General features: G+C 34.4%; 1 long non-coding RNA gene across 1 annotated transcript; it reads left to right on the top strand.

Moving 5' to 3' along the window:
* Positions 1-382: 382 nt before the first annotated feature.
* Positions 383-3,058, top strand: LOC111389433. Its single transcript, XR_002701731.1, has 3 exons — positions 383-1,391; positions 1,695-1,760; positions 2,713-3,058. It is a non-coding gene; the product is annotated as an uncharacterized LOC111389433 (long non-coding RNA).
* Positions 3,059-26,175: the final 23,117 nt, after the last annotated feature.

The following is a 26,175-nucleotide window of genomic DNA, read 5'->3' as shown; positions in this document are numbered from 1 at the left end:
TTTAATAGGAATGCAAAGTTCAGTTATGTCTTTATACAAGTTAATTGGTTATTTCTATGGTTAATTTGGATCTATGTGAATATCTTTATAGTTGAAGGACCAAAGTGAAAATAAGTTTCAGATTTTATACCTTTATTAAATAGGCCAAATAGTTAATTATTGAAGGAGTTAGAATTACCCTATCAATATTGGGCTCATTTTGAAGCTCGTAGTAAATGGCGAATTATGGACTCAAGAAAAATTCAATTTGGATTCGTTAAACTTGAGTTATAGCCAATTAAGAAAACTACTTAGTTAATAATATTATTTATTAATTCGAGCTAAATTACAATATCAATATTGGACTCCTTTGATGGATAATAATTAATTATATATACTAGGATTAAGAAAAAGATATTTTGGATAAGTTGAATTAAGATATAATCAATAGAAGAATCAAGGCATAAAGGAAATTCTAATTAATTAATAAACTTACCTTAACCAGTTTGTTTCGGCCATTAGGAGATTATTAGTTATCCATTTAAGTTGTTTAACAAATGTAATAAGGAAACTAAATTTATCCTAGTGTTTACGTGTGCAAAGGATAAAGTCTCTTTATTATAATAAATTATTGGTTACTTGTAATACTAATCTACTTTAATTAAGATAGAAATTATTATTCTTAATCATATAGGATTTGGATTCTGATAAAGTCTTCTAATAATTATTGTATTAGAATAGTTAGGACTTTAATTAATTAAACTAGTTAAGTTGTATAGAAATTTCATTTGACACACTCTTCCATTTATTTTGATCGAAACAGGAGATTAACTAGTTATTTATTTTATTAAAATGTGCAAATAGGAGGCCAATTTGGTTTCCCAGCCCACGTGTGAATTCAAGCAGCAAACAATCAAATTCACGCCTCTTTGTCCTTTTCCTTATTATAATTGTAGCTGATTTTGAACTTATCAAAACCAATAAACAATCAGATTCATCAAAATAGAAGATCAGTCCACGTGTGTAAAGGTCATGCAACCTCTTTATCTTTATCCTTTCCTTATCTGATATAAAACTCGGCAGAATCCCATAAGAAATCACCAATCAGAATTTCAAACTAATTTATGGGATCAGAATTCTAAACTAACTTATGTGATGTGCACAGAAATTTAGAGTTCAAATCTTAGCAAAATTCCACTTCCCACGTGATTACCCTACACCATGGTTTAGTATAAATATAGCACTAAACCTCAAGCATTCGGTCATTAATTCATCATTCTTCTTCTGCACGTCTTTATTCTCTTCTCCTCTTTAAAATATTTCTCCATATTATTAAGCCTTTTTAAGGCCTTGGAATCGCAATAAAGAATCACGTTTTCAGCAATTTTATTTTCCACGTTCATCTTCAAAAGGTGAGATGCTCAGTGCTATTAGTGGTTTGTCCACATCTTTTCAAATACGTTGTCATGTATGGATTTAATTACTTCAGTTCAGAGCTCCTTCGGGAGAAATCATGATACAGTTTAAGGCACAATTTAGCCTTCACGTTATTTGCAGCGCTTGCTTGAATTATCATTTGTCATGGTGTGATAATTCTCATGTTATGTTGGTAAGATAATTTATGCATAATTTCACGTTTGATTTGAATGTGGAGTAGCAAGCATCTCATTGAGTATAACTCGTTATACTCATCCCTCTTTATTTACAATTTTCAGGTAATAATTAGTATGCTGGACGGCGGTGTATGGATGCATATTGGACCAATGGATCTACATCATGAAGTACTTTAATTTTTAGAATATTTAATAACAGTAGATTATTTTATTGTGAGTCACGTCATAATTTTCAATTAGTCCTATTTTTATTATTCGTTAGAACTACTTTTATTAGTGTTTTGATAAAAGATATGATTCCAAATTGTTTCGCATATGTTATTTAATTTAATTTACCTTTTATTAAGGTTGTTCAATATTTTTACTCAATTCCTTGTTATATTAAAATGTATTTGCTTCAAGCACTTTATTAATCAATTCACGTTTGGTAACGTTCCGGGTTGCTAGAATTCGGGGCGTCACATTGGCAGTCAAAACCTTTCTTAATTTTACACCTCCCTTACACTATAAATTCATTCCAAATCCTCGAAAATTTATGAGATAAAAACCACTCTCTTCCATCTTCACTTAACTCTTCACTGCCTGTCCAAGTCTCCATTCCAGAAGTGTTCTCTTTGTATTGTCGAAAACGGGTTTTAATACTGTTAGAAAGGATTTTAGCACGTGGAATTTCCACTGGATCGACCTTAAATCCACAAGACACGACAACAGCAAAAAGGTTTTGGGAACGTGAATTCCTTACTTTTTTATTATCAATCGAAGTAGGATACTTTATGTGCAAGTTGTTTCATCCTTTCAATATTATAGTTTTTGACGTGATTTATTTCATGAAATGCTAATCGACCTGCGGGTCCAATGAAATGAAATGAAATGTTCGACCTGCGGGTCTCTATGAAATGAAATGAAATGTTTGACCTGCGGGTCCCTACGAAATGAAATGAAATGTGAGATCGCCTTCGGGTCTTCTCAAATTGTATTAGAGCTTTCGACTGATCATCGATTGCTCTTGACGAAATGTTGGTATTAAATGTTATGAGTTTATATTTTAAATTATTATATTGTTTGGACGCACGTATCCTACCGAGTATAATTACTCACTCCTTCAATTTCAATATTTCAGATCAGTACGGTCAACGTGGATGGTGGCTGAGCGGTGCGCAGGTTGCCAAGTAAAGAAAAACTTCGCAAGAAAATGTTTTAAAATAATTCTGTTAGGATTATGTGCTTCAATTTAATTATGTTTAATGTTCTATGTTTACGCGACATTTTGTTTATTCAATTTGGTATTTGAGTATTAAATAAATCAAGAGTTTTAAATTTCGAATTAAATATTTTCGCTTTATGTATGCGATACGAAATGATATCGGTAACACCTCAAATTTTAGGTCGATAAAATTTGGGGCGTTACAACAATGCTTACAAGTTGGACCTTCCAGGTGAGTACAATGTTTCGACTACTTTTAATGTATCTGATCTCTCTCTATTTGATGTAGGTTTAGATTCGAGGATGAATCCTTTTGAAGAGGGAGGGGATGATATGATCTAGGAGTGGAGCCCGACGAAGACGAGTGCGAGACGAGATCCGTTGATAGTCGATAGCGGACCAATGACGCGATCAAGGGCAAAGCAAGTGAAACAAGCGATAGGATTGCTCATTCAAGAAACCATTGATGGAACCATGTTCGGGACTCAAAATGGAGCAACTTTCATGTTCGGATCGAAGGCCGAATCAACTTGGATCAATTTGTTATCAAGTGACGAAATCGGAGGCTGAAAACAAGCCTGTCCGACCGCACAGCTAAAACATCATGCGACCACATGGAGGCATACCGAAACTCAAGATGGATTTTTGGTTTAACCATGCAACCGCATGAAAATACACCATGCGGCCGCATGGGCCATATTTTGGCGAATTTCCTATTTTTCGTATTTTTCCATATTTTGTTAGTTTTTTATTCTTTTCCATATTTTGGGGATTATGCTCAACTTTTGCACGATTTTAACCTAGTTTTTAGGTTTAGTATAAATAGGAGTTTTCATTCAATTGTTAAAAACTTTTGACATCATTGATATTGAATTAAAGTGAGGCATATTGTCTTCTCTTCATCGTTCTTCATTGAACAACTTCAAACTTATCAAGTGTTAACGTGTGGCGTTCAAACAACCAGATTTAATACTTGGATTGTGTGATCAAGGGGTCTTTCAAGCGTCGTTCTTGTTGGATTTCTTGGTTCGAATTCCTTTTGGGTTAATCCTAAACTCTTGGATTAATTTGGCTTTCTTGGATTTGTCAATCTCTTTGTAGGTTTCGTAGTCGACGTCGCTACGGGGTTTACATCACCTTGCCTAATGTACACTGCGGTGTACACTTTAGTTTACACTTTGCCACGCGACATATCCCTGTAGGACAGTTTAAATTTCAAACAGCTTTCTCATTCAATTGACACTTGACCTCAATGCAAGTGTCAAATTATGTGTCAAAAATTAGCGTATAAATAACAAAGTGTAATCAGTAAGAACCTCGCAACACGTACACTATGGTGTACACTTTAGTTTACACATTTCCACGTGACATTACCCTGTTGGACAGTTTAAATTTCAAACAATTTTCCCATCCACTTGACACTTGACAACAATGCAAGTGTCAAATTCGTATAAAAAATTAGTGTACAAATAGCAAAGTGTAATCGGTAAGAACCTCGGGACACGTACACAATGGGGTACACTTTAGTTTATACTTTTCCATGTGACATTACCCTGTTGGACAGTTTAAATTTCAAACAGTTTTCCTGCCCAATTGACACTAGACTACAGTGCAAGCGTCAAACAACATGTCAAAAATCAGTGTACAAAAAGTAAAGTTCAATCGATAAGAACTTGGTGACAAGTACACTATGGTGTACACTTTTCCACGTGGCATTACCCTGTTGGACAGTTTAAATTTTAAAAAAAATTTCCCCTAATTGACACTTGACAACAATGCAAGTGTCAAACAACATGTCAAAAATCAGTGTACAAATAGCAAAGTTCAATCGGTAAGAACCTTAGAACATGTACACTATGGTATACACTTTAGTTTGCACTTTGCCACGTGACATTACCCTGTTGGACAATTTAAATATCAAATAGTTTTTCCATGCAATTGACATTTGACAACAATGCAAGTGTCAAACAACGTATCAAAAATCAGTGTACAAATAGCAAAGTTGAATCAGTAAGGACCATGCAACATGTATACTATGGTATACACTTTAGTTTAAACTCTACCACGTTACTGTACCCTATTGGACAGTTTAAATTTCAGAGAGTTTTCCAATCCAATTGACACTTGACAACAATGCAAGTCTCGAACAATGTGTCAAAAATCAGTGTACAAATAACAAAATTCAATGGGTAAGAACCCTGCTTCATGTACACTATGACGTACACTTTAGTTTACACTTTACCACGTAACATATCCCTATTGGACAGTTTAAATTTCAAAAGGTTTTCCCATCTAATTGACACTTGACAACAGACAACAATGCAAGTATCAAACAATGTGGCAAAAATCAGTGTACAAATAGCAAAGTTCAATCATTAAGAACCTTGTTACATATACAATATAGTGTACACTTTAGTTTACACTTTTCCATGTGACATAACCCTGTTGGGTAGTTTAAATTTCGAATAGTTTTCTCATCCAATTGACACTTCACAACAATGCCAGTGTCAAACAACATGTTGAAAATCAATGTACAAATAGCAAAGTTCAATCTGTAAGGACCATGCCACATGTACACTATGGTGAACACTTCAGTTTACACTTTACCACATGACATTGCCTTGTTGGACGGTTTAAACTTAAAACAATTTTCCCATCCAATTGACACTTGACAACAATGAAAGTGTCAAAAATTAGTGTACAAATAGCGAAGTTCAATCGGTAAGAACATTGGCACATGTACACTATGATGTACACTTTAGTTTGCACTTTGGCACGTGACATTACCATACTGGATAGTTTAAATATCAAATAGTGTTCCCATGCAATTAACACTTGACAACAATACAAATGTCAAACAACGTGTCAAAAATCAGTATACAAATAGCAAAGTTCAATCAATAAGAACTTGGTGACATGTACACTATGGTGTACACTGTAGTCTACGCTTTTCCACGTGACATTACCCTATTGGATAGTTTAAATTTCAAACAATTTTCTTGCCAAATTGACACCTAACAAAAATTCAAGTGTCAAACAACGTGTCAAAAATCAGTGTACAAATAGCAAAGTTAATCGGTAAGAACCTTGTGACATTTACACTATAGTGTACACTTTAGTTTGCACTTTTTCACGTGACATTATCCTGTTGGACAATTTAAATATCAAATAGTTTTTCCATGCAATTGACACTTGACGACAATGCAAATGTCAAACAACGTGTCAAAAATCAGTGTACACGGTAAGGACCATGCTACGTGTACACTATGGTGTACACTTTACTTTACACTTTGCCACGTGATATTACCCTATTGGACAGTTTAAATTTGGCACAATTTTTCTATCCAATTGACATTTGACAACAATTCAGGCGTCAAACAATGTGTCAAAAATCAGTGTACAAATAGCAAAATTCAATCGGTAAGAACTTTGCTACATATACATTATGGTGCACACTTTAGTTTACACTTTGCCATGATACATTATCCTACTGAACAGTTTAAATTTCAAATAGTTTTCCCACCAAATTGACACTTCAAAACAATGCAAGATCAAACAACGTGTCAAAAATTAGTGTACAAATAGCAAAGCTCAATCGATAAGAACATTGCTACATATACACTATGGTGTACCCACATTAGTTTACACTTTGTGATGTGACATTACCCTATTGGACAATTTAAATTTCAAATGGTTTTCCTATCCAATTGATAACAATTTAAGTGTCAAACAATGTGTCAAATATCAGTGTACAAATTACAATGTTGAATCAGTAAGGACCATGCTACATGTACACTATGGTATACACTTCAGTTTACATTTTGCCACGTGACATTACCCTGTTGGACAGTTTAAATTGTAAATTGTTTTCCAATCCAATTCATACTTGACAATAATACAAGTGTCAAACAACGTGTCAAAAATCAATGTACAAATAGCAAAATTAAATCGGCAAGAACCTTGTTTCATGCACACTATGCTGTACACTTTAGTTTACACTTTGCCGCATGACATATCCCGATTGGACAGCTTAAATTTCAAATAGTTTTCTCATCCAATTAACACAACATGATAACAATGCAAGTGTCAAATAACGTGTCAAAAATCAGTGTTCAAATAGCAAAGTTCAATCGATAAGAACCTTGCTACATGTACACTATGGTGTACACGTTAGTTTACACTTTGCATCGTGATATTATTTTGTTGGGCAGTTTAAATTTCAAAAAGTTTTCCCATCCAATTGACACTTGACGACAATGCAAGTGTCAAACGTGTCAAAAATCAGTGTACAAATAGCAAAGTTCAATCGTTAAGGACCTTGCAACATGTACACTATGGTGAAAACTTTAGTTTACACTTCGACAGGTGACATTATCCTGTTGGACATTTTAAATATCAAACAGTTTACCTATGCAATTGACACTTGACAAACAATACAAGTGTCAAACAAAGTATCAAAAATCAGTGTACAAATAGCAAAGTTCAATTAGTAAGTACCTGGCGACATGTACACTATGGTGTACACTTTAGTTTACACTTTGCTGCGTGACATTACCCTGTTGGATAGTTTAAATTTCAAATAGTTTTACCACCTAGTTGACGATTGACAATAATGCAAGTGTCAAACAACGTGTTAAAAATTAGTGTACCAATAGCAAAGTTCAATTGATAAGAACCTTGCTACATGTACACTATGGTGTACACATTAGTTTACACTTTGCATCGTGACATTACCTTGTTGAGCAGTTTAAATTTCAAAAAGTTTTCCCATCAAATTGACACTTAATGACAATGCAAGTGTCAAATGTGTCAAAAATCAGTGCACAAATAGCAAAGTTCAATCGGTAAGAACCTTGCAACATGTACACTTAAGTTTACACTTTGCCACGTGACATTACCCTATTTAACAGTTTAAATTTTAAACAGTTTTCCCATGCAATTGACGCTTGACAACAATGCAAATGTCAAACAAAGTATCAAAAATCAGTGTACAAATAGCAAAGTTCAATTAGTAAGAACCTAGCGACATGTACACTATGGTGTACACTTTAGTTTACACTTTGTCGCGTGACATTACCCTGTTGGATAGTTTAAATTTCAAACAGTTTTACCATCCAATTGACGATTGACAACAATGCAAGTGTCAAACAACGTGTTGAAAATCAATGTACAAATAGCAAAGTTCAATCTATAAGGACCATGCCACATGTACACTATGGTGAACATTTCAGTGTACACTTTGCCACATGGCATTACCCCGTTGGACGGTTTAAACTTAAAACAATTTTTCCATCCAATTGACACTTGACAACGGTGCAAGTGTCAAACAAAGTGTCAAAAATTAGTTTACAAATAGCGAAGTTCAATAGGTAAGAACCTTGCCACATGTACACAATGGTGTACACTTTAGTTTGCACTTTAGCACATGACATTACCATATTGGATAGTTTAAATATCAAATAGTTTTCCCATGTAATTAACACTTGACAACAATGCAAATGTCAAACAACGTGTTAAAATTCAGTGTACAAATAGCAAAGTTCAATCAGTAAGAACTTGGTGACATGTACACTATGGTGTACACTTTAGTCTACACTTTTCCACGTGGCATTACCCTGTTGGATAGTTTAAATTTCAAACGATTTTCCTGCCAAATTGACACTTGACAAAAATGCAAGTGTCAAACAACGTGTCAAAAATCAATGTACAAATAACAAAGTTAATCGGTAAGAACCTTGCGACATTTACACTATAGTGTATACTTTAGTTTGCACTTTGCCACGTGACATTATCCTGTTGGACAGTTTAAATATCAAATAGTTTTCCCATGCAATTGACACTTGACGATAATGCAAATGTCAAACAACGTGTCAAAAATCAGTGTACATGGTAAGGACCATGCTACGTGTACACTATGGTGTACACTTTAGTTTACACTTTGCCACATGATATTACCCTATTGCACGGTTTAAATTTGAAACAATTTTCCTATCCAATTAACATTTGACAACAATGCAGACGTCAAACAATGTGTCAAAAATCAGTGTACAAATAGCAAAATTCAATTGGTAAGAACCTTGCTACATATACACTATGGTGCACACTTTAGTTTACACTTTGTCATGAGACATTACCCCATTGAACAGTTTAAATTTCAAATAGTTTTCCCACCCAATTGATACTTCAAAACAATGCAAGATCAAACAACGTATCAAAAATTAATGTGCAAATAGTAAAGCTTAATCGGTAAGAACATTGCTACATGTACACTATGGTGTACACACTTTAGTTTAGACTTTCTGACGTGACATTACCCTGTTAGACAATTTAAATTTCAAATGGTATTCCTATCCAATTGACAACAATGTAAGTGTCAAACAATTTGTAAAATAACAGTGTACAAATTACAATGTTGAATCGGTAAGGACCATGCTACATGTACACTATGGTATACACTTTAGGTTACACTTTACCACGTGACATTACCCTGTTGGATAGTTTAAATTGCAAATTGTTTTCCTATCCAATTCATACTTGATAACAATGTAAGTGTCAAACAACGTGTCAAAAATCAGTGTACAAATAGTAAAATTAAATCGGCAAGAACCTTGTTTCATGTACACTATGGTGTACACTTTAGTTTACACTTTACCGCGTGACATATCCCGGTTGGATATCTTAAATTTCAAATGGTTTTCCTATCCAATTGACACAACATGATAACAATGCAAGTGTCAAATAACGTGTCAAAATTAGTGTTCAAATAGCAAAAGTTCAATCGATAAGAACCTTGCTACATGTACACTATGGTGTACACGTTAGTTTACACTTTGCATCGTGACATTACCTTGTTGGGCAGTTTAAATTTCAAAAAAATTTCCCATCGAATTGACACTTGACGACATGTACAGTATGGTGTAAACTTTAGTTTACACTTCGACATGTGACATTACCTTGTTGGACGTTTTAAATATCAAACACTTTTCCTATGCAGTTGACACTTGACAAACAATATAAGTGTCCAACAAAGTATCAAAAATCAGTGTACAAATAGCAAAGTTTAATTAGTAAGAACCTGGCGACATGTACACTATGGTGTACACTTTAGTGTACACTTTGCCACGTGACATTACCCTATTGGATAGTTTAAATTTCAAATAGTTTTGCCACGTGACATGTACACTATGGTGTACACTTTAGTTTACACTTTGCCACGTGACATTACCCTATTGGATAGTTTAAATTTCAAATAGTTTTGCCACCCAATTTATGATTGACAACAATGTAAGTGTCAAACAACGTGTTAAAAATCAGTGTACAAATAGCAACGTTCAATCGGTAAGAACTTGCTATATATACACTATAGTGTACACTTTAGTTCACACTTTGCAACATGACATTACCCTATTGGACAGTTTAAATTTCAAATATTTTTCCCGCCCAATTGACAATTGACAACAATGCAAGTGTCAAAAAAGTGACAAAAATTAGTGTACCAATAGCAAAGTTCAATCCGTAAGAAACTTGCTATGTATACACTATCGTGTACACTTTAGTTCACACTTTACAACGTGACATTACCTTGTTGGAAAGTTTAAATTTCTAAGAGTTTTCCCATGCAATTAACAATTGACGACAATGCAAATGTCAAACAACGTGTCAAAAATCAGTGTACAAATAGCAAAGTTCAATCGGTAAGAACCTGGTGACATGTACATTATGGTGTACACTTTAGTCTATACTTTTCCACGTGACATTACCCTGTTGGACAGTTTAAGTTTTAAACAATTTTCCCACCAAATCGACACTTGACAACAATGCAAGTTTCAAATGACATGTCAAAAATAAGTGTACAAATAGCAAAGTTAATCGGTAAGAACCATGCGAAATGTACACTATGGTGTACACTTTGCCACGTGACATTGCCCTGTTGGATAGTTTAATTATCAAACAACGTGTTAAAAATAGTGCAAAAATAGCAAAGTTCAATCGGTAAGGACCATGCTACATGTACACTATGGTGTACACTTTAGTTTATACTTTTTGACGTGACATTACCCTATTGGACAGTTTAAATTTCAAACAGTTTTCATATCCAATTGACATTTGACAACAATACAAGTGTAAAACAACGTGTCAAAAATCAGTGTACAAATAGCAAAGTTCAATCGGTAAGAACCGTGCTACATGTAGACTATGATGTACACTTTAATTTACACTTTGCCACGTAACATTGCCCTATTGGGCAATTTAAATTTCAAACAATTTTTCCATCCAATTGACACTTGACAACAATGCAAGTGTCAAACAACGTGGCAAAAATTAGTGTGCAAATAGAAAAGTTCAATCGGTAAGAACCTTGCTATATTTACACCTTGCTATATTTACACTATAGTGTACACTTTAGTTTACACTTTACCATTTGACATTACCTTGTTGGACAGTTTAAATTTCAAACAATTTTCTCGTCCAATTGACACTTGACAATAATTCAAGTGTCAAACAACGTGTCCAAAATCAGTGTACAAATAGCAAAGTTCAATCAATAAGAACCTTGCTACATGTACACTATGATGCACAATTTAGGTTACACTTTGCCACGTGACATTACCCTGTTGTACAGTTTAAATGTCAAACAATTTTCACATCCCATTGAGACTTGACAACAATGCAAGTGTCAAACAACGTGTCAAAAATCAGTATTTGTACAAAAGTACAATCGGTAAAAACCTTGCTACATGTACACTATGGTGTACACCTTAGTTTATACTTTACCACATGACATTATCCTATTGGACGGTTTAAATTTCAAACAGTTTTCCAATACAATTGACACTTGACAAAAATGCAAGTGTCAAACAATGTGTCAAAAATGAGGGTACAAATAGCAAAATTTAATCGATAGAAACCTTGCTTCATGTATACTATGGCTTACACTTTAGCTTACACTTTACCATGTGACATATCCCTGTAGGACAGTTTAAATTTCAAAATATTTTTCCATCCAATTGACACTTAACAACAATGCAAGTATCAAACAACGTGTCAAAAATCAGCGTACAAATATCAAATTTCAATCGATAAGAACCTTGCTTCATGTACACTATGGTCTACACTTTAGTTTACACTTTACCTCGTGGCAGTACCCTGTCGGACAAATTAAATTTCAAATAGCTTTCCCATTTAATTGACACTTGACAACAATGCATGTGTCAAACAACGTGTCAAAAATCAGTGTACAAATTGCAAAGTTCAATCCGTAAGGACCGTGCTACATGTACACTATGGTGTACACTTAAGTTTACACTTTGCAATGTGACATTACCCTATTTAACAGTTTAAATTTAAAACAATTTCCCATCCAATTGGCATTTGACAACAATGGAAGTGTCAAACAACGTGTCAAAAATCTGTGTACAAATAGCAACGTTCACTCAGTAAGAACCTTTCGACATGTAAACTATGATGTACACTTTAGTTTACACTTTGCCACGTGACATTACCCTATTGGACAATTTAAATTTCAACAAGTTTTTCGACCCAATTGACACTAGAAAACAATGCAAGTGTCAAACAACCTGTCAAAAATCAGTGTACAAATAGCAATGTTCAATCGGTAAGATCCTTACTGCACGTACACTATGTTGTACACACTTTAGTTTATAGTTTGCCACGTGACATTACACAGTTGGACAGTTTAATTTTCAAATAGTTTTCCTATACTATTGACACTTGACAACAATGCAAGTGTCAAACAACGTGTCAAAAATCAGTGTACAAATAGTAAAGTTAAATCGGTAAGGACCGTGCTACATGTACACTATGGTGTACACTTTAATTTACACATTGCCACGTGACATTAACCTATTGGACAGATTAAATTTCAAATAGCTTTCCAATCCAGTTGACGCTGGACAACAATTCAAGTGTCGAACAACGTGTCCAAAATTAGTTGTACAAATAGCAAAGTTCAATCGGTAAGAACCTTGCTACTTGTACACTGTGGTGTACACTTTAGTTTACACTTTGCCATGTGACATTATCTTGTTGGGCAGTTTAAATTTCAAACAATTTTCCCATCCAATTGACACTTGACAACAATGCAAGTGTCAAATAATGTATTAAAAATTGATGTACAAATAGGAAAGTTCAATCGATAAGAACCTTACTACATGTACACTGCGGTGTACACTTTAGTTTGCACTTTGCCAAGTGACATTACCCCATTGGATAGTTTAAATATCAAACAGTTTTCCTATGCAATTGACACTTGACAGCAATATAAAGTGTCAAAAAATGTATCAAATCAGTGTTCAAATAGCAAAGTTCAATCGGTAAGAACCTTGCTACATATACACTATGATACACACTTTAGTTTACAGTTTGCCACGTGACATTACCCTGTTGGACAGTTTAAATTTCAAACAATTTTCCTATCCTATTGACATTTGACAACAATGCAAGTGTCAAACAACGTGTCAAAAATCAGTGTACAAATAGCAAAGTTCAATTGGTAAGGACCATGCTACTTATACACTATGATGAATACTTTAGGTTACACTTTGTCACGTGATATTAACCTGTTGGAGAGTTTAGATTTAAAACGATTTTCTTATCCAATTGACACTTGAAAACAATGCAAGTGTCAAAAAACGTGTCAAAAATCAGTGTACATATAGCAAATTTCAATCGAAAAGAACCTGGCGACATGTACACTGTGGTGTACCCTTTAGTTTACAGTTTGCCATGTGAAATTACGTTGTTGGACAGTTTAAATTTCAAAGAATTTTCCCACCCAATTGACACTTGACAACAATCCAAGTGTTAAAGAATGTGTCAAAAATCAGTGTACAAATAGCAAAGTTTAATCGGTAAGAAGCTTACTACACTTTAGTTTACACTTTGCCACGTGACATTACACTGTTGGACAGTTTAAATTTCAAACAGATTTCCCACCCAATTGACACTTGACAACAATGCAAGTGTCAAACAACGTGTTAAAAATTAGTGTACAAATAACAAAGTTCAATCGGTAAGAACCTTGCAGCAAGTACACTATGGCATACACACTTTAGTTTACACTTTGCCACGTGACATTACCCTATTGGACAGTTTAAATTTCAAACGATTTTCCAATCCAATTGACACATGGCAACAATGCAAGTGTTAAACAACATGTTAAAAATCGGTGTACAAGTAGCAAAGTTCAATCGAAAAGAACCTGACGACATGTACGCTATGGTGTACTATTTAGTTTACACTTTGCCACGTGTAATTACCTTGTCAGAGAGTTTAAATTTTAAACACTTTTCCCATCCCATGGATACTTGACAACAATGCAAGAGTCAAAAAACGTGCCAAAAATTAGCGTACAAATATCAAAGTTCAATCGGCAAGAACCTTGCTACTTGTCCACTATGGTGTACACCTTAGTTTTCACTTTACCACGTGACATTACCTAGTTGGCCAATTTAAATTCTAAAATGTTGTCCAATTCGATTGACACTTGACAACAACGCAAGTGTCAAAAAATGTGTCAAAAATCAGTGTACAAATAGCAAAATTCAATCGGTAAGAACCTTGCTTCATGTATACTATTGTTTACACTTTAGTTTACCCGTTGCCACGTGACATATCCCTGTTGGACAATTTAAATTTCAAACTGTCTTCCCATCCAATTGACACTTAACAACAATGCAAGTGTCAAAGAACGTGTCAAAAATCAGCGCATAAATAGCAAAGTTCAATCGGTAAGAACCTTGCAGCGTGTACACTATGGTGTAAACTTTAGTTTACACTTTGACATGTGACATTACCCTGTTGGACATTATAAATGTCAAACACTTTTCCTATGCAGTTGACACTTGACAAACAATATAAGTGTCCAACAAAATATCAAAAATCAGTGTACAAATAGCAAAGTTCAATTAGTAAGAACCTGGCGACATGTACACTATGGTGTACACTTTAGTTTACACTTTGCCATGTGACATTACGCTATTGGGTAGTTTAAATTTCAAACAGTTTTGCCACCCAATTGACGATTGACAACAATGTAAGTGTCAAACAACGTGTTAAAAATCAGTGTACAAATAGCAAAGTTCAATCGGTAAGAACCTTGCTACATATACACTATAGTGTACACTTTAGTTCACACTTTGTAACATGACATTACCCTGTTGGACAGTTTAAATTTCAAATATTTTTCCCACCCAATTGACAATTGACAACAATGCAAGTGTCAAAAAAGTGTCAAAAATCAGTGTACCAATAGCAAAGTTCAATCCGTAAGAACCTTGCTATGTATACACTATCGTGTACACTTTAGTTCACACTTAACAACGTGACATTACCTTGTTGGAAAGTTTAAATTTCTAAGAGTTTTCCCATGCAATTAACAATTGACGACAATGCAAATGTCAAACAACGTGTCAAAAATCAGTGTACAAATAGCAAAGTTCAATCGGTAAGAACCTGGTGACATGTACATTATTGTGTACACTTTAGTCTTTACTTTTCCACGTGACATTACCCTGTTGGACAGTTTAAATTTCAAACAATTTTCCCACCAAATTGACACTTGACAACAATGCAAGTTTCAAATGACATGTCAAAAATAAGTGTACAAATAGCAAAGTTAATCGGTAAGAACCATGCGAAATGTACACTATGGTGTACACTTTGCCACATGACATTGCCCTATTGGATAGTTTAATTATCAAACAACATGTTAAAAACTAGTGTACAAATAGCAAAGTTCAATCAGTAAGGACCATGCTACATGTACACTATGGTGTACACTTTAGTTTATACTTTTTGACGTGACATTGCCCTATTGGATAGTTTAAATTTCAAACAGTTTTCCTATCCAATTGACATTTGACAACAATACAAGTATCAAACAACGTGTCAAAAATCAGTGTACAAATAGCAAAGTTCAATCGGTAAGAATCGTGCTACATGTAGACTATGATGTACACTTTAATTTACACTTTGCCACGTAACATTGCCCTATTGGGCAATTTAAATTTCAAACAATTTTTCCATCCAATTGACACTTGACAACAATGCAAGTGTCAAACAACGTGGCAAAAATCAGTGTGCAAATAGAAAAGTCAATTTGTAAGAACCTTGCTATATTTACACCTTGCTATATTTACACTTTGGTGTAGACTTTAGTTTACACTTTACCATTTGACATTACCTTGTTGGAAAGTTTAAATTTCAAACAATTTTCCCGTCCAATTGACACTTGACAACAATTCAAGTGTTAAACAACTTGTCCAAAATCAGTGTACAAATAGCAAAGTTCAATCAATAAGAACCTTGCTACATGTACACTATGATGCACAATTTAGGTTACACTTTGCCACGTGACATTACCCTGTTGTACAGTTTAAATGTCAAACAATTTTCACATCCTATTGAGACTTGACAACAATGCATGTGTCAAACAACGTGTCAAAAATCAGTATTTGTACAAAAGTTCAATCGGTAAAAACCTTGCTACATGTACACTATGGTGTACACCTTAGTTTACACTTTACCACATGACATTATCCTATTGGACAGTTTAAATTTCAAACAGTTTTCCAATACAATTGACACTTGACAAAAATGCAAATGTCAAACAATGTGTCAAAAATGAGGGTACAAATAGCAAAATTCAATCGATAAAAACCTTGCTTCATGTATACTATGGTTTACACTTTAGCTTACACTTTGCCATGTGACATATCCCTGTAGGACAGTTTAAATTTCAAAATATTTTTCCATCCAATTGACACTTAACAACAATGCAAGTATCAAACAACGTGTCAAAAATCAGCGTACAAATATCGAATTTCAATCGATAAGAACCTTGCTTCATGTACACTATGGTCTACACTTTAGTTTACACTTTACCTCGTGACATTACCCTGTTGGACAGATTAAATTTCAAATAGTTTTCCCATTTAAGTGACACTTGACAACAATGCATGTGTCAAACAACGTGTCAAAAATCAGTGTACAAATAGCAAAGTTCAATCCGTAAGGACCGTGCTACATGTACACTATGGTGTACACTTAAATTTACACTTTGCCATGAGACATTACCCTATTTAACAGTTTAAATTTAAAGCAGTTTTCCCATGCAATTGACGTTTGACGACAATGCAAGTGTCAAACAACGTGTCAAAAATCTGTGTACAAATAGCAACTTTCACTCAGTAAGAACCTTTTGACATGTAAACTATGATGTACACTTTAGTTTACACTTTGCCACGTGACATTACCCTATTGAACAATTTAAATTTCAATAAGTTTTTCGACCCAATTGACACTAGAAAACAATGCAAGTGTCAAACAACGTGTCAAAAATCAGTGTACAAATAGCAATGTTCAATCGGTAAGATCCTTGCTACACGTACACTATGATGAACACACTTTAGTTTACAGTTTGCCACGTAACATTACCCAGTTGGACAGTTTAATTTTCAAACAGTTTTTCTATCCTATTGACACTTGACAGCAATGCAAGTGCCAAACAAAGTGTCAAAAATCAGTGTACGAATAGTAAAGTTCAATCGGTAAGGACCGTGCCACATGTACACTATGGTGTACACTTTAATTTACACTTTGCCACGTGACATTAACCTATTGGACAGATTAAATTTCAAACAGCTTTCCAATCCAGTTGACACTTGACAACAATTCAAGTGTCAAACAATGTGTCCAAAATCAGTTGTACAAATAGCAAAGTTCAATCGGTAAGAACCTTGCTACATGTACACTGTGTTGTACACTTTAGTTTACACTTTGCCATGTGACATTACCTTGTTGAACAGTTTAAATTTCAAACAATTTTCCCATCCAATTGACACTTGACAACAATGCAAGTGTCAAATAACGTATTAAAAATTGATGTACAAATAGGAAAGTTCAATCGGTAAGAACCTTACTACATGTACACTGCGGTGTACACTTTAGTTTGCACTTTGCCACGTGACATTACCCCATTGGATAGTTTAAATATCAAACAGTTTTCCTATGTAATTGATACTTGACAGCAATATAAAGTGTCAAAAAACGTATCAAAAATCAGTGTACAAATAGCAAAGTTCAATCGGTAAGAACCTTGCTACATATACACTATGATACACACTTTAGTTTACAGTTTGCCACGTGACATTATCCTGCTGGACAGTTTAAATTTCAAACAGTTTTCCTATCCTATTGACATTTGACAACAATGCAAGTGTCAAACAACGTGTCAAAAATCAGTGTACAAATAGCAAAGTTCAATTGGTAAGGACCATGCTACTTATACACTATGATGTATACTTTAGGTTACACTTTGTCACGTGATATTAACCTGTTGGAGAGTTTAGATTTAAAACGATTTTCTTATCCAATTGACACTTGACAACAATACAAGTGTCAAAAAACGTGTCAAAAATCAGTGTACATATAGCAAATTTCAATCGAAAAGAACCTGGCGACATGTACACTGTGGTGTACCCTTTAGTTTACAGTTTGCCATGTGAAATTATGTTGTTGGACAGTTTAAATTTCAAAGAATTTTCCCACCCAATTGACACTTGACAACAATCCAAGTGTTAAAGAATGTGTCAAAAATCAGTGTACAAATAGCAAAGTTTAATCGGTAAGAAGCTTACTACACTTTAGTTTACACTTTGCCACGTGACATTACACTGTTGGACAGTTTAAATTTCAAACAGATTTCCCACCCAATTGACACTTGACAACAATGCAAGTGTCAAACAATGTGTTAAAAATTAGTGTACAAATAACAAAGTTCAATCGGTAAGAACCTTGCAGCAAGTACACTATGGCATACACACTTTAGTTTACACTTTGCCACGTGACATTACCCTATTGGATAGTTTAAATTTCAAACGATTTTCCAATCCAATTGACACATGGTAACAATGCAAGTGTTAAACAACGTGTTAAAAATTAGTGTACAAATAGCAAAGTTCAATCGAAAAGAACCTGACGACATGTACGCTATGGTGTACTATTTTGTTTACACTTTGCCACGTGTAATTACCTTGTCTGACAGTTTAAATTTCAAACACTTTTCCCATCCCATGGATGCTTGAAAACAATGTAAGAGTCAAAAAATGTGTCAAAAATTATTTTACAAATAGCAAAGTTCAATCGGCAAGAACCTTGCTACCTGTACACTATGGTGTACACCTTAGTTTTCACTTTACCACGTGACATTACCCAGTTGGCCAGTTTAAATTCTAAAATGTTTTCCAATCCAATTGACACTTGACAACAATGCAAGTGTCAAAAAACGTGTCAAAAATCAGTGTACAAATAGCAAAATTCAATCGGTATGAACCTTGCTTCATGTATACTATTGTTTACACTTTAGTTTACCCGTTGCCACGTGACATATCCCTGTTGGATAGTTTAAATTTCAAACTGTTTTCCCATCCAATTGACACTTAACAACAATGCAAGTGTCAAAGAACGTGTCAAAAATCAGCGCACAAATAGCAAAGTTCAATCGATAAGAACCTTACTACATGTACACTATGGTGTACACTTTAATTTATACGTTGCCTTGTGGCGTTACACTGTTGGACAGTTTAAATTTCAAATAGTTTTTTCATCCAATTGATACTTGACAACAATGCAAGTGCCAATCAACGTGTTAAAAATCAGTTTACAAATAGCAAAGTTTCATCCGTAAGGACCGTGCTACATATACACTGTAGCGTACACCTTAGTTTACACTTTACCACGTGGCTTTACCTTGTTGGACAGTTTAAATTTCGAACAATTTTTCCATCCAATTGACAACTTGATAACAATACAAATGTCAAACAACGTGTCATAAATCAATGTAAAAATAGGAAAGTTCAATAGATAAGAACCTTGCTACATATACATTATGGTGTACACTTTAGTTTACACTTTGCCAGGTGACATTACCCAATTCCAATTGACACTTGAAAACAACGTAAGTGTCAAAAAACGTGTTAAAAATTAGTGTACAAATAGCAATGTTCAATCGGTAGGATCCTTGCTAAATGTACACTATGGTGTAGACACATTAGTTTACAGTTTGCCACATTACATTACCCTGTTGAATAGTTTAAATTTCAAACTGATTTCCTATGCTATTGACACTTGACAACAATGCAAGTGTGAAACAACGTGTCAAAAATTAGTGTACAAATAGTAACGTTCAATCAGTAAGGACCGCGCTACGTGTACACTATGGTGTACATTTTAGTTTACACTATGCCACGGACATTAACCTACTGGACAGTTTAAATTTCAAACAGTTTTCCAATTCAGTTGACACTTGACAACAATTCAAGTGTCAAACAACGTGTCCAAAAATTAGTGTACAAATAGTAAAGTTCAATCAGTAAGGACCATGCTACATATACACTATGATGTACACTTTAGTTTACACTTTGCAACGTGACATTACCCTGTTGGACAGTTCAAATTTCAAACCGTTTTCCCATCCAATTGACATTGGCAACAGTTCAAGTGTCAAACAATGTGTCCAAAACCAGTGTACAAATAGCAAAGTTCAATTGGTAAGAACCTTGCTACATGTCCACTATAGTGTATACTTTAGTTTACACATTGCCACGTGACATTACCCCGTTGGATGGTATAAATTTGAAACAATTTTCCCATCAAAATGACACTAGACAATAATACAAGGGTCAAACACCATGTCAAAAATCAGTGTACAAATAGTAAAGATCAATCGATATGAACTTTGCTACATTTACACTATTGTGTACACCTTAATTTATACTTTGCCATGTGACATTATCCTGTTGGACAGTTTAAATTTCAAATATTTTTCCAATCCAATTGACACGTGACAACAATGCAAGAGTTTAATAACGTGTCAAAAATTTGTGTACAAACTGTGAAATTCAATCGGTAAAAACCTTGCTTCATGTATACTATTCTGTACACTTTAGTTTACACTTTACCACGTGACATATCCCTGTTGGACTGTTTAAATTTCAAACTATTTGCCCATCCAATTAACACTTAAGAACAATACAAGTGTCAAACAACATTTCAAAAATCAGTGTACAAATTGCAAAGTTCAATCATTATGAATCTTCTCACATGTACATTATGGTGTAAACTTTAGTTTACACTTTGCCACGTGACAAATCCCTATTGGATAGTTTAAAATTCAAAGAGTTTTCCCATCCAATTAATACTTAAGAACAATGCAAGTGTCAAATAATGTATCAAAAATCAGTGTACAAATAGCAAAGTTCAATCGTTATGAACCTTGCCACATGTACACTATGGTGTACACTTTAGTTTACACTTTGCCTCGTGACATTAACCTGTTGGACAGTTTAAATTTCAAACTATTTCTCAATCTAATTGACAGTTGACAACAATGCAAATGTCAAACAACATGTCAAAACTCAGTGTACAAATAGCAAAGTTTAATTGGTAAGAACCTCTTGACATGTACACTATGGTGTTCACTTTACTTTACACTTTGCCACGTGACATTACCTTGATTGATAGTTTAAATTTCAAACAGCTTTCCCATTAAATTGACAATAGAGAATAATGCAAGTGTCAAATAACGTGTCAAAAATCAGTGTACAAATAGCAAAGTTTAATCGGTATGGATCGTGCTACGTGCACACTACGGTTTACACTTTAGTTTACACTTTTCCACGTGACATTACACGGTTGAATAGTTTAAATTTCAAATAGTTTTCCAATCCAGGGGACACTTGATAGCAATGCAAGTGTCAAATAACATGTCAAAAGTCAGCGTACAGGTAACAAAGTTCAATTGTTATGATCCTTGCCCCATGCACGCTATGGTCTACAATTTAGTCTACACTTTGCCATGTGACGTTACCCTGTTGGACATTTTAAATTTCAAACAGTTTTCCCATCTAATTGAAACTAAATAAAAATGCAAGCGTCAAATAACGTGTCAAAAATCAGTGTACAAATAGCAAAGTTCAATCGTTACGAACCTTTCCACATGTACACTATGGTGTACACTTTAGTTTACACTTTGCCACTTGACATTACCCTGTTCGACAGTTTAAGTTTCAAATAGTTTTTCCATCTAATTGACACTTGAGAACAATGCAAGTGTCAAACAACGTGTCAAAAATCAGTGTACAAATAGCAAAGTTCAATCGGCAAGAACCTCTTGGATAGTTTACACTTTGCCACGTGACAAATCCCTGTTGGATAGTTTAAAATTCAAATAGTTTCCCATCCAATTGACACTTAAGAACAATGCAAGTGTCAAATAACGTGTCAAAAATTAGTCTACAAATAGCAACATTCAATCGATAAGAACCTTGCTTCCTGTACGCTATGTTGTACACTTTAGTTTACACTTTGCCTCGTGACATTACCCAGTTGGACAGTTAAAATTTCAAATAGTTTTCCCATCCAATTGACACTTGACAACAATGTAAGTGTCAAACAACGTGTCAAAAATCAGTGTAGAAATAGCAAATTTCAATCCGTGAGGACCATGCTACATGTACGCTATGGCGTACAGCTTAGTTTACACTTTTCCACGTGACATTACCTTGTTGTACAACTTAAGTTTCAAATAGTTTTTCCATCCAATTAACACTTGACAATAATGCAAGCATCAAACAACGTGTCGAAAATATGTGTACAAATACCAATGTTCAATCGGTGAGGACCTTGCTACATGCACACTATGGTGTACACTTTAATTTACACTTTACCACGTGATATTACCGTGTTGGACAGTTTAAATTTCAAACATTTTTCCCATCCAATTGACACTTGACAACAATGCAAATGTCAAAAATCAGGGTACAAATAGCAAAGTTCAATCGGTAAGGACCTTGCTACATATACACTATGGTGCACACTTTAGTTTACACTTTGCCAGCTGTCATTACCCTATTGGATAGTTTAAATTCCAAACAGTCTTCCCATCCAATTAAGCTTGACAACAATGCAAGTATCAAAGAATGTGTCAAAAATCAATGTACAAATAGCAAAGTTCAATCGGTAAGAACCTTGCTACATGTACACTATGGTGTACACTTTAGTTTACACTTTGCCACTTGACATTACCCTGTGGGATAGTTTAAATTTAAAATAGTTTTTCTATCCAATTGACACTTGACAACAATGCAAGTGTCAAACAACGTGTCAAAAATTAGTGCACAAATAGCAAAGTTCAATCGGTACGGGCCGTGTTACGTGTACTCCATCGTGTATGCTTTAGTTTACACTTTGCGACATGACATTACCCAGTTAGACAATCTAAATTTCAAACATTTTTTCCATCCAAGTGAAGCTTGACTACAATGCTCAAACAACGTGTCAAAAATCAGTGTACAAATAGCAAAGTTCAATCGTAATGAACCTTGCCACATGTACACTATGGTCTACACTTTGCGTCGTGACATTGCCCTGCTGGACAGTTTAAATTTCTAATAGTTTTTCAATCTAGTTGACACTTGACAACAATGCAAGTGTCAAACAACATGTTAAAACTCAGTGTACAAATAGCAAAGTTCAATCGGTAGGAACCTCTTGACATGCACACTACGGTGTACACTTTAGTTTACACTTTGCCATGTGACATTACCCTGTTTGACAGTTTAAATTTCAAATAACTTTCCCATCCAATTGACACTTGACAACAATGCAAGTGTCAAATAACGTGTCAAAAATCGATGTACAAATAGCAAAGTTCAATTGATAAGAACCTTGCTCCATGTCCGCTATGCTGTACACTTTAGTTTACGCTTTGCCTCGTGACATTACCCTATTGGACATTTAAAATTTCAAATAGTTTTTCCATCCAATTGACACTTGACAGTAATGCAAGTGTCAAACAACGTGTCAAAAATCAGTGTAGAAATAGCAAATTTCAAATTGTGGGGACCGTACTACATGTACGCTATGGCATACACTTGAGAGTACACTTTCCCACATGACATTATCCTGTTGTATAGTTTAAATGTCAAACGGTTTTCCCATACAATTGACACTTGACAATAATGCAAGTGTCAAACAACATGTCGAAAATATGTGTACAAATACCAAGGTTTAATCGGTAAGGACTTTGCTACATGCAAACTATGGTGTACACTTCAGTTGACACTTTGCCACATGACATTATCATGTTGGATAGTTTAAATTTCAAACAATTTTCCCATCCAATTGATACTCGAAAATAATGGAAGTGTCCAACAATGTGTCAAAAATCAGTGTACAAATAGTAAAGTTCAATCGGTAAGGACCCTGCTACATGTACACTATGGTGTACACTTTAGTTTATACTTCGTCACTGTTGGACAGTTTAAATGTTAAACAGTCTTCCCATACAATTACACTTGACAACAATGCAAGTGTCAAAAAATGTGTCAAAAATCTGTGTACAAATAGCATAATTCAATCGGTTAGAACCTTGCTTCATGTATACAATAGTTTACAGTTTAGTTTACACTTTGTCACTCGACATATCCCTATTGGACAATTTAAATTTCAAATAGTTTTCCCATCCAATTGACACTTGACAACAATGCAAGTGTCAAACAACATGCCTAAAATCAGTGTACAAATAGCAAAGTTTAATCGTTATGAACCTTGCCACTTGTACACTATAGTGTACACTTTAGATTACACTTTGCGTCGTCACATTACCCTGTTCGATAGTTTAAATTTAAAATAGTTTTTTCATCTAATTAACACTCAACAACAATGAAAGTGTCAAACAATGTGTCAAAAATTAGTGTACAAATAGCAAAGTTCAATCGGTAAGAACCTCGTGACATGTAAACTATGGTGTACACTTTAGTTTACACTTTGCCACGTGACATATCCCTCTTGGACAGTTTAAATTTCAAATAGTTTTCCCACCCAATTGACACTTAAGAACAATGCAAGAGTCAAATAACGTGTCAAAAATCAGAGTACATAGCAAAGTTCAATCGATAAGAACCTTACTACATGTACACAATGGTGTACAATTTTGTTTACACATTGCCTCATGACATTACCCTTTTGGACAGTTAAAATTTCGAACAGTTTTCCCGTCCAATTGAAACATGACAAGAATGCATGTGTCAAACAACGTGTCAAAAATCAGTGTACAAATAGCAAAGTTCAATCCGTAAGGACTGTGCTACATGTAAACCATGGCGTATACTTTAGTTTATACTTTACCATGTGATATTACCTTGTTAGACTGTTTAAATTTCAAACGGTTTTCCCATCCAATTGACACTTGACAATAATGCAAGTGTAAAACAACGTGTCAAAAATATGTTTACAAATATCAAAGTTCAATCGGTAAGTTCAAATATGAAAGTTCAATCGTTATGAACCTTGCCACATGTACACTATGGTGTACACTTTAGTTTACACTTAACCACGTGACATTACCCTGTTGGATAGTTTAATTTTCAAATAGTTTTTCCATCCAATTGACACTTGACAACAATGTAAGTTTCAAACAACATGTCAAAACTCAGCGTACAAACGGCAAAGTTCAATTGGTAAGAACTTCTTGACATGTAAACTATGTTGTACACTTTAGCTTACACTTTGCCACGTGACATGACCCTATTTGACAGTTTAAATTTCAAACAGCTTTCCTATCCAATTTACACTAGACAACAATGCATGTGTCAAACAACAAGTCAAAAATCAGTGTACAAATAACAAAATTCAATCGGTACGGACCGTGCTACATGCACACATTGGTGTACACTTTAGTTTACACTTTCACACAGGACATTGCCTAGTTGGACAGTTTAAATTTCAAACAGTTTTCCCATCCAAGTGACTCTTGATAGCAATTCAAGTGTCAAACAACGTATCAAAAATCACTGTACAAATTGCAACGTTCAATCGTTACGAACCTTGCCACATGTACGTTATGGTGTGCACTTTAGTTTACACTTTGCCACATGACATTACCCTATTGGATAGTTTAAATTTCAAACAGCCTTTCCATCTAATTGACACTTGACAACAATACAAATGTCAAACAACGTGTTAAAAATCAGTGTACAAATAAAAAAGTTCAATCGGTAAGAACCGTTTGACGTGTACACTTTAGTTTACACTTTGCCATGTGACACTACCCTGTTGGACAGTTTAAATTTCAAACAGTTTTCCCATCTAATTGATAGTTGACAACAATGCAAGTGTCAAACAATAAGTCAAAAATCAGTGTACAAATAGCAAATTTCAATCGGCAAGAACCTATTGACATGTACACTATGGTGTACACTTTAGTTTACACTTTGTCACGTAACATATCCCTGTTGGACAGTTTAAATTTCAAATAGTCTTCCCATCCAATTGACACTTAAGCACAATGCAAGTGTC

Source organism: Olea europaea, unplaced genomic scaffold, assembly GCF_002742605.1.
Source record: "Olea europaea var. sylvestris unplaced genomic scaffold, O_europaea_v1 scaffold59, whole genome shotgun sequence".
NCBI classification, from domain to species: domain Eukaryota; kingdom Viridiplantae; phylum Streptophyta; class Magnoliopsida; order Lamiales; family Oleaceae; genus Olea; species Olea europaea.
Note: the sequence above shows the minus strand (reverse complement) of the source record. Positions and strands in the feature narration are given on the sequence as shown.